Source organism: Aegilops tauschii, chromosome 3 (genome assembly GCF_002575655.3).
Source record: "Aegilops tauschii subsp. strangulata cultivar AL8/78 chromosome 3, Aet v6.0, whole genome shotgun sequence".
Lineage (NCBI taxonomy): Eukaryota > Viridiplantae > Streptophyta > Magnoliopsida > Poales > Poaceae > Aegilops > Aegilops tauschii.
This window is the reverse complement of record NC_053037.3, coordinates 445,411,146-445,420,797: the sequence shown is the minus strand read 5'-3', so window position 1 is coordinate 445,420,797 and position 9,652 is coordinate 445,411,146. Positions and strand designations below refer to the sequence as shown.

Genomic DNA, 9,652 nt, shown 5'->3' with positions numbered 1-9,652 from the left:
CAACAGTCTCCCACTTGCACTAGAGTCAATAATCTAGTTCACATCACCATGTGTTTAACATTCACAGGTCACATCACCATGTGACCAACATCTAAAGAGTTTACTAGAGTCAACAATCTAGTTCACATCACTTGTGATTAACACTCAATGAGTTCTGGTTTGATCATGTTATGCTTGTGAGAGAGGTTATTAGTCAACGGGTCTGAACCTTTCAGATCTGTGTGTGCTTTACGAATGTCTATGTCATCTTGTGGATGCTACCACGCACTACTTGGAGCCATTTCAAATAACTGCTCTACTATACGAATCCGGTTTACTACTCAGAGTCATCCGGATTAGTGTCAAAGTTCGCATCGACGTAACCCTTTACGACGAACCCCTTTTCACCTCCATAATCGAGAAAATTCCTTAGTCCACTAGATACTAAGGATAAGTTCGACCGTTGTCATGTGATCCATTCCCGGATCACTATTGTACCCCTTGACAAACTCATGGCAAGGCACACTTCATGTGCGGTACACAGCATAGCATACTGTAGAGCCTACGTCTAAAGCATAGGGGACGACCTTCGTCCTTTCTCTCTCTTCTGCTGTGGTCAGGTCTTGAGTCTTACTCAATACTCACACCTTGTAACATAGCCAAGAACTCCTTCTTTGCTGATCTATTTTGAACTCTTTCAAAATCATGTCAAGGTGTGCGTTCTTTGAAAGTATCATCGGGTGTCTTGATCTATCTCTATAGATCTTGGTGCCCAATTGTGACGCCCCCGTTTTGACCGTACACTAATCATGCACGCAAATGTGTACGATCAAGATCAGGGACTCACGGGAAGATATCACAACACAACTCTAAAACATAAATAAGTCATACAAGCATCATAATACAAGCCAGGGGCCTCGAGGGCTCGAATACAAGGGCTCGATCACAGACGAGTCAGCGGAAGCAACAATATCTGAGTACAGACATAAGTTAAACAAGTTTGCCTTAAGAAGGCTAGCACAAACTGGGATACAGATCGAACGAGGCGCAGGCCTCCTGCCTGGGATCCTCCTAACTACTCCTGGTCGTCGTCAGCGGCCTGCACGTAGTAGTAGGCACCTCCAGTGTCGTAGGTGTCGTCGTCAACGATGGCGTCTGGCTCCTGGACTCCAACATCTGGTTGTGACAACCAGATAGAAAGGAAAGGGGGAAAAGAGGGAGAGAAGCAACCGTGAGTACTCATCCAAAGTACTCGCAAGCAAGGAGCTACACTACATATGCATGGGTATATGTGTAAAGGGGCATATCAGTGGACTGAACTGCAGAATGCCAGAATTAAAAGGGGGATAGCTAGTCCTGTCGAGGACTACGCTTCTGGTCATCTCCATCTTGCAGCATGTAGAAGAGAGTAGATTGAAGTCCTCCAAGTAGCATCGCATAGCATAATCCTACCCGGCGATCCCCTCCTCGTCGCCCTGTTAGAGAGCGATCACCGGGTTGTATCTGGCACTTGGAAGGGTGTATTTTATTCAGTATCCAGTTCTAGTTGTCATAAGGTCAAGGTACAACTCCGGGTCGTCCTTTTACCGAGGGACACGGCTATTCGAATAGATAAACTTCCCTGCAGGGGTGCACCACATAACCCAACACGCTCGATCCCATTTGGCCGGACACACTTTTCTGGGTCATGCCCGGCCTCGTAAGATCAACACGTCGCAGCCCCACCTAGGCTCAACAGAGAGGTCAGCACGCCGGTCTAAACCTATGCGCGCAGGGGTCTGGGCCCATCGCCCTATGCACACCTGCACGTTGCGTACGCGGCCGGAAGCAGACCTAGCCCCCTTAATACAAGCGCGAGCTTACGGTCCAATGCGGCGCGCGCCACTCAGTTGCTGACGTCAAAAGAGCTTTGGCTGATACCACGACGTCGGGATACCCATAACTACTCCCACGTAGATGGTTAGTGCGTATAGACCAAATGGCCAGACTCAGATCAAATACCAAGATCTCGTTAAGCGTGTTAAGTAACCGCGAACGCCGACCAGGGCCAGGCCCACCTCTCACCTAGGCGGTCTCAACCTGCCCTGTCGCTCCGCCACAAAGATCCACTCGCGAGTACTCCTACGAGCCGACCCGACTTTAGTCATCACATGTGTCATGTATATAGTATATAAGTATATACCCGTGATCACCGCCCAGGTGATCACGGCCCGATAGTATAGCACAGCAGATGGACAAGAATGTAGGGCCACTGCTGGAAAACTAGCATCCTATACTAAGCATGTAGGATTGCAGGTAAAGGTAACAACAATAGTAGCAAGGATAGGCTATGCATCAGGATAGGATATCGGAAAGCAGTAACATGCTACACTACTCTAATGCAAGCAGTATAGAGAAGAATAGGCGATATCTGGTGATCAAGGGGGGGGCTTGCCTGGTTGCTCTGGCAAGTAGGAGGGGTCGTCAACTCTGTAGTCGAACTGGGCAGCAGCAGCGTCGGTCTCATAGTCTACCGGAGAGAAGGGGGAAGAAACAGTAAATACAATGCAAACATAAGCATGACGATGCGTGACATGACAATGAGCAGTGCGAGGTGTGTCCTAACGCGACAGTAGGTGGGACCGGCGAAGGGGGGGAACATCCGGGAAAATATTCCCGCTGTTTCGCGTTTCGGACAGACGGACCGGAGGGGGAAAGTTGCGAGTTTGATAGGTTAGGGAGGTGTGGTGGACGAACGAACTACGTATCCGGATTCGTCTCGTCGTTCTGAGCAACTTTCATGTAGAAAACATTTTCATCCGAGTTACGGTTTAAAAGATATGAATTTTCAAAGATTATTTGAATTTCTGGAATTATTTGAATTTAGCAAAAATGAATTATGATGTCAGCATGAGGTAATGCTGACGTCAGCAGGTCAACAGGTCGGCTGACCAGTCAAACCAGACAGGTGGGTCCTACCTGTCATAGACAGTGGACTAACAGAAGATTAAATTAACTAAAACTAGATTAATTAACTACTGTACCCCACCTATCATAGTCTAATCATCTAAACTAATTAGTTTTAATTATTAAAACTTTTTAATTTCCGGATTAAGGGGTGGGGCCCGCACGTCAGTGGCTGGGGCCTGCCCAGTCAGCAGTTGACTGGGTCAACCCAGTCAACTGGGACCCACGGGGCCCACTGGCAGTGGCACTGGGGTGGCCCCAGGCCAACCACGTCGGCGGCCGGCGTTTAAACGCCGGCGCACGCTCCGGCGACCACCCGAGACGGCGGCGTTGCGCGGAAACGGCGCACAGGGGGCCATTTGGCCCGCGGTTTCTTCCTACGGGACGGGTGCGACGCGACGCGTCCGTTGGTGGCCGCAAAAAGCACGGGGATGGCCGAAAACGGCCGCTACCTCGACGGCGGCGGGTGGTGCATTCGGGTGAAGCTCGGGGCCGGCGCTACGGGGCTCGACGGAGTGCGTGGATGGGTGCATCTGGCCCGCACAGACGTGCTGAGCACGAAGCCGGGCTCAGCTTAGCTCGACGGCGAGCATGGCCGCGACGGTGAAGCGCCTGGCGGCGACCGGAGCTCGGCAACGACGGCAGCTATCTACGGAGCGCTAGGGGGCCAACGAGGAGCAGCAGGGGGAGGAGAAGGTCACCGTGCGGCACTTACGTAGGCCCTCGACGGATTAGTAGCTGCAGATCGGCGCCGGGGAAGAAAGGGATCGCCGGCGACCGAAGTTGAAGACGAGCTCGGTGTGCTCGTTGCAGGGGCTCCGGTCTCCAACGGGCCGCACCAGTCGAAGCAGCGGGCGACGACGGCCCTAGGAGACACCGTGGGGCGTCGAGGTGGGCACGGTGGCCGTGGCTAGGCCGTAGGCATGGCGGCGGTGGCGTTCGGCCGAGGTGGGGAAGGGGATCGGAGAGGGAGGAGAAGTGGATCTGGGGGGGGGGCGTCGAGGGGGAGTGGGGGCAGGGGCCAGGGGCGTGCAGGGCGTCGCCCTTATCCCTTTGCCGACGGGGACGGCGAGAGGGTTCGGCGGCGACCGGCGAGCGCGGTCGCTGGGTCGGGTGAACAGGGAGGAGGGAGGCGACCGGGGGAGGTGGGCTGGCCGGCTGGGCCTGGGGGTCGGCCCAGTTGGGCCAGGGTCCAGTGGGGGAAGGGGGGTTCCTTTTTCTTTTTGTTCTGTTTTCTCTTTTGTATTTTCTTTTCTTTTTATTTATTTTCTTTTCTGTTTTACATCATTTTAAAATAGTTAGGCATTTTCTAAAAATATGTTTTCTCCACAATAATTATCAGTGCAATATCTGGCACCCACCGAACATTTTTGTTTAAATTTTTGAAAACTTTTATTATTGACATTAATTTGAATTTAAATTTTGAAACGGTTTCGAATCATCGCGAGGTTAACAACAGTAACCGTGGTGATGTGGCATCTTTAGCGTGGGATTACTGTAGCATGATTATCCGGGCGTTACACCAATATGTAAGCAGCTTTATCCAGGTCTTCCTTTGAAAAACTCCTTTCAAACAACCCTTTATGCTTTCAGAAATATTACATCATTTCGGATCAAAAATATGTCATTCACATATACTTATCAGAAATGGTGTAGCGCTCCCACTCACTTTATTGTAAATACAAGTTTCTAACAAACTTTGTATAAACCCAAAAACTTTGATCACTCTATCAAAGCGTATATTCTGACTCCGAGATGCTTGCTCTAATCCATGGAAGGATCGCTGGAGCTAGCATACATTTTAGCATCCTTAGGATAGACAAAACCTTTCTGATTGTATCACATACAACCTTTCCTTACGAAAACTGGTAAGGAAACTTGTTTTGACATCCATCTGCCAGATTTCATAAATGCAGCTAATGCTAACATGATTCCGACGGACTTAAGCATCGCTACGGATGAGAAAATCTCATCGTAGTCAACTCCTTGAACTTGTGAAAATACTCTTTGCCACAAGTCGAGCCTCATAGACGGTAACATTACCGTCCATGTCCGTCTTCTTCTTAAAAATCCATTTATCTCGGATTTCATGGCTTCTAACCATTTGTCGGAATATGGGCCCACCATCGCTTCTCCATAGCTCGTAGGTTCATTGTTGTCTAACAACATGATATCTCAGACAGGATCATGTACCACTCTGAAGTAGCACGCATCCTCGTCGTCCTACGAGGTTTGGTAGTGACTTGATCCGAAGTTTCATGATCACCATCATAAGCTTCCACTTCAATTGGTGTAGGTGCCACAGGAACAACTTTCTGTGCCCTGCTACACACTAGTTGAAGTGACGGTTTAATAACCCTATCAAGTCTCCACCATCCTCCCACTCAATTCTTTCGAGAGAAACTTTTCCTCGAGAAAGGACCCGTTTCTAGAAGCAATTACTTTTGCTTCCAGATCTGAAATAGGAGGTATACCCAACTGTTTTGGTTTTTCTATGAAGATACATTTATCCGCTTTGGGTTCGAGCTTATCAGCCTGAAACTTTTCACATAAGCATCACAGCCCCAAACTTTTAAGAAACGACAACTTAGGTTTCTCTAAACGGTGTCGTCTCAACGGAATTGCGTGGTGCCTTATTTAAAGTGAATGCGGTTGTCTCTAATGCCTAACCCATAAACGATAGTGGTAATTCGATAAGAAACATCATGGTATGCACCATATCCAATAGGGTGCAGCTATGATGTCCGGACACACCATCACACTATGGTGTTCCAGGCGGTATTAATTGTGAAACACTTTCCACAATGTCTCAATTGTGTGCCAAACTCGTAACTCAGATACTCATCTCTATGATCATATCACAGACATTTTATCCTCTTGTCACGACGATCTTCAACTTCACTCTGAAATTACTTGAACCTTTCAATAATTCAGACTTGTGTTTCATCAAGTAAATACACTCAGCATCTACTCAAATCATCTGTGAAGTAAGAACATAACGATATCCACTGCATGCCTCAGCACTCATTGGACTGCATACATCAAAATGTATTTCTTCCAATAAGTTGCTCTCTTGTTCCATCTTACTGAAAACGAGGACTTTCAGTCATCTTGCCCATGTGGTATGATTTGCATGTCTCAAGTGATTCAAAATCAAGTGAGTCCAAACGATCCATCTGCATGGAGTTTCTTCATGCATATATACCAATAGACATGGTTCGCATGTCTCAATCTTTTCAAAAACGAGTGAGTCCAAAGATCCATCTACATGGAGCTTCTTCATGCGTTCTACACCAATATGACTCAAGTGGCAGTGCCACAAGTATGTGGTACTATCATTACTATTTTATATCTTTTGGCACGAACATGTGTATCACTGCGATCGAGATTCATTTTAGGTGCAAGACCATTGAAGGTATTATTCAAATAAACAGAATAACCATTATTCTCCTTAAATGAATAGCCGTATCGCGATAAACATAATCCAATCATGCTCAACGCAAACACCAAATCTCGATGGTAGAGGGAGCATGCGATGCTTGATCACATCAACCTTGGCAACCTCCCGGACGGGGCTGTTCGGACTGTGAAAGCCATCCAACGCCGACCTGTATCGGTCTGCGGGACGGTCCGTACGCGATTTCTCCCGCAAATTGGAGACAAAAGTGGGGGAGGTTTGCGGGAGTCTGGACACCCGAAACGTAGGAATCCGACACCCCCGGCCCACCCAATCCCCCCTCCCGGTCCCATTTCCTTCCACTCCGCTCCTTCTCCCCCTTACTTTGCATCCGCATCCTCCACCTCCACCACCGCCGTTGTTCGTCTCTGGCCGCCACAAAGGCATTGCCGGACATCCGCAACCAGCACTGACATGCCCACTTGCCATTTCGACGGAGCTTTCAGCCCTGAAGCCGTTTGTACCCAGGTACACTCCGTCCCCTGCCGATGACCTCCATGGCAGACACCACGCCCGGCAGGCGTTCGGTCAAATGTCATTGAGCTTATTTTCAAATGCTATGTCGTTTTTAGAGTACGAAGGATGGTGAGCTACTCGACCATGGAGGATGAGTTGTTGTGCGATGCGTGGCTGGTCGTATTCGCGGATTTCATAGGCAGGATCAGAGGGCCGCCCTTCTGGGGCAAGTGCATGAAAATTTTCACGCAGGAAAGCACACTGCGCCCTACGATGTGTACATCATATAACAATGCAACGTGAGGTTGTTGTCGTATCGCTGGCATGCTATCCAGGCCAGTGTCATCAAGTACTGCAATTTGGTCACTCAGCTCGAGCCAAGGTGGCCATTGCACGCGGCATGGAGAAGATGGTAAGTTTTACTTCCTCTTTCTAAACTTATTGATTAATTCATTTACTCAATGTTGGTCTACACATTATATGTAGCCCGCACGCGCCGCCGTGTTATATCACAGGTCGATGGGACGCCCATTTACGTGCACACACTACTAGTGAAGCTGAAGGGAAAGCATGTGTGAGAGGACATGATCCCTTTCTGAAAAATTGCTGGACATCCGGGATCTAGTCGAATCTGAGACCTTGTTATACTAGATTTAATTTGCATGCTATGTATGGATGATTTATGTTATTTTCTATCTGAATTTTGATGAACATCAGCCGGTTTACATGAATTTCATCCGGTTAGTTAAAATGTGGTTTGAAATGTATGCGGCTAACATTGGATAGCCGCATCCCGCATCCGTTTCCGCGGATTGGTCCCTCTGTTCGCGGATGGCTGCGGGAGTTTTTTACGGAGATGCCCTAACACACCGTGTGCATTGAGTGAACTAAACAAAGAAAAAACTTCGAAAACTAGATAAATTTGCGATATTAGTGCCACGAAGAATCCTATCGTGGTCAGAGGGCTGCAGGCAGGCAGTCAAAGCAGGTGTGATAGAGGATTAGTTTAAGAGCATGCAACGGAACAGAGGGAGCAACTCCCCCGCGATCCGTGCGCCAAGGTTCCATGATCCGTTGCCACTTGCAGCTTGTGTTGATCGGGCAGTTCTCAAATCCTGTGGTTCAGTCCGTGTATCTCATATCCGATACCTTATATTTATACTAAGCATGCAACGTAAATAAAAACAACGTAGATCGCCGACGGACGTTCAAAAGATCGCCAAAGTTCACATAATTCACATACACGACGGATAAGTTTAAACTAGATTACTAAAAACTTGAAATTGAAGATGGAGACAGCGGACACTTCCTCGCCGGCACTTTGCCCTTCCGGTCGCCGGCGCAGCTGTAGGTCTCGGCGGCTGGTGGAGGATCGTCCGAGTCGTCGGACGAGGAGCCGTGGTCGTCGTCGTCGTCGAAGGTGTCGGAGAGGATGATGAGCCCTTTCAACTGCCGGACCTCCCCGTCCTGTTACCGCTTGAGCTTCACGAGCCGAGCTACCTTGTGCTCGGATTGCTCAATGGCAATCCGCAGCGCCTTGACGTTCTTCCGGCGGAGCCGTTGCGCGTCCGTCTCCGCGGTCGTAAGCGACTGGCGGTAGACCCATTCGAGAAGCCGCGCATCCTCATCGGGCTCCGCCTGCATCCCAGGGCGGCGGCACACGGATTGCTCTGCCTCCTTCCTCTCCCTTTCCCGCCGCCTCTCGCGGCGGGCGGCGCGCGCCTCTGATTCTGGCGTGCGCATCCGGACCGGTGGGCCGGGCACAAGCACCCACCGCTGCCACGTGGGGGAGCAGCGGCCGGCGGGGGCAGGGGACGACGTAGGGGAGGCGCGGATTGCGCATGCCGCCTGTCGGAACTGCGCACGGGCCGGGAGGTGCCCGCGCCGGCGTCCGAGCTGCGCCGACGGGGAAGCTGCGTCAGCGGCGACGTTGCAGATCCGGAGTTGCCCCCGGTCTCCACCTTGGACCGCTCCAAGGCGATGCGGAGGGCAAGCTCATAGTCCGTATCCACCTTGGAGTCGAAGCGGCGGCCGGAACTCGACATTGTGCCGGATTCGGTCGGAATTGATGCGGGGAGAGGAGAGTGTGAGTGAGCTAGGGTTTTGGAGCGATTAGCCGGATGGGGTTTTTTGTGGGACAACCGTGGGGTCAATGGTGGGCCAGGCTTGTGAGACGGGTGCGCCCGGGCGTGCCCGGGCCACCCCATATCCGACCCATATTTGTACTGGATATGAAAGGTGCCGGTCAGCCTGGGCGTTTGAGGCCCGTTTGAGACTTCCTTCTGGGTAAAAAAATTGTGATTGGTCAGTGACCGGACGGGCCATCCGGACGTTTGAGGCCGGTTTGGGGCGTCCGGCTGTAGATGCTCTTACCAGGTAAATTCGCTGCATGAAATTTCTTTCCTTTTTTAACACAGTACACGCAAGCGTTCATATACACGCGCATACACTCACACCTATGAACGCACACACGCACACCCTACCCTATGAGCACCTCCGAAAGACTGAGCCGGCATATCATCTTAAATTTTATGAAGTCACCGTAGGCACCTCATCATCGACGGAAACGTCTCCTCCCACTGAATGCGCATCGCCGAAAATTCTGAAATAAATCCATGAATAAATGCGAGCACCAGGATTTGAACCCTGGTGGCTGGGGATACCACGGTCCCTTTAACCATTCAACCATAAGTTGGTTCGCCATGAAATTTCTATCATGGGCCCTTCAGAAAGAGTCACCGGCGTTTCTGAAACTCTAGAGCTATATAACTTGAGTTACTGTGCTAAAAAGAAAAATATAATTAGACTTGTTCC

General features: G+C 50.0%; 1 long non-coding RNA gene across 1 annotated transcript; it reads right to left on the bottom strand.

Moving 5' to 3' along the window:
• Positions 1–860: 860 nt before the first annotated feature.
• On the bottom strand, positions 861–2,486 carry LOC141021011 (uncharacterized). The gene is made up of 2 exons (XR_012181012.1): positions 2,414–2,486; positions 861–1,141 (listed from the first exon to the last, which is right to left on the bottom strand). It is a non-coding gene; the product is annotated as an uncharacterized lncRNA (long non-coding RNA).
• Positions 2,487–9,652: the final 7,166 nt, after the last annotated feature.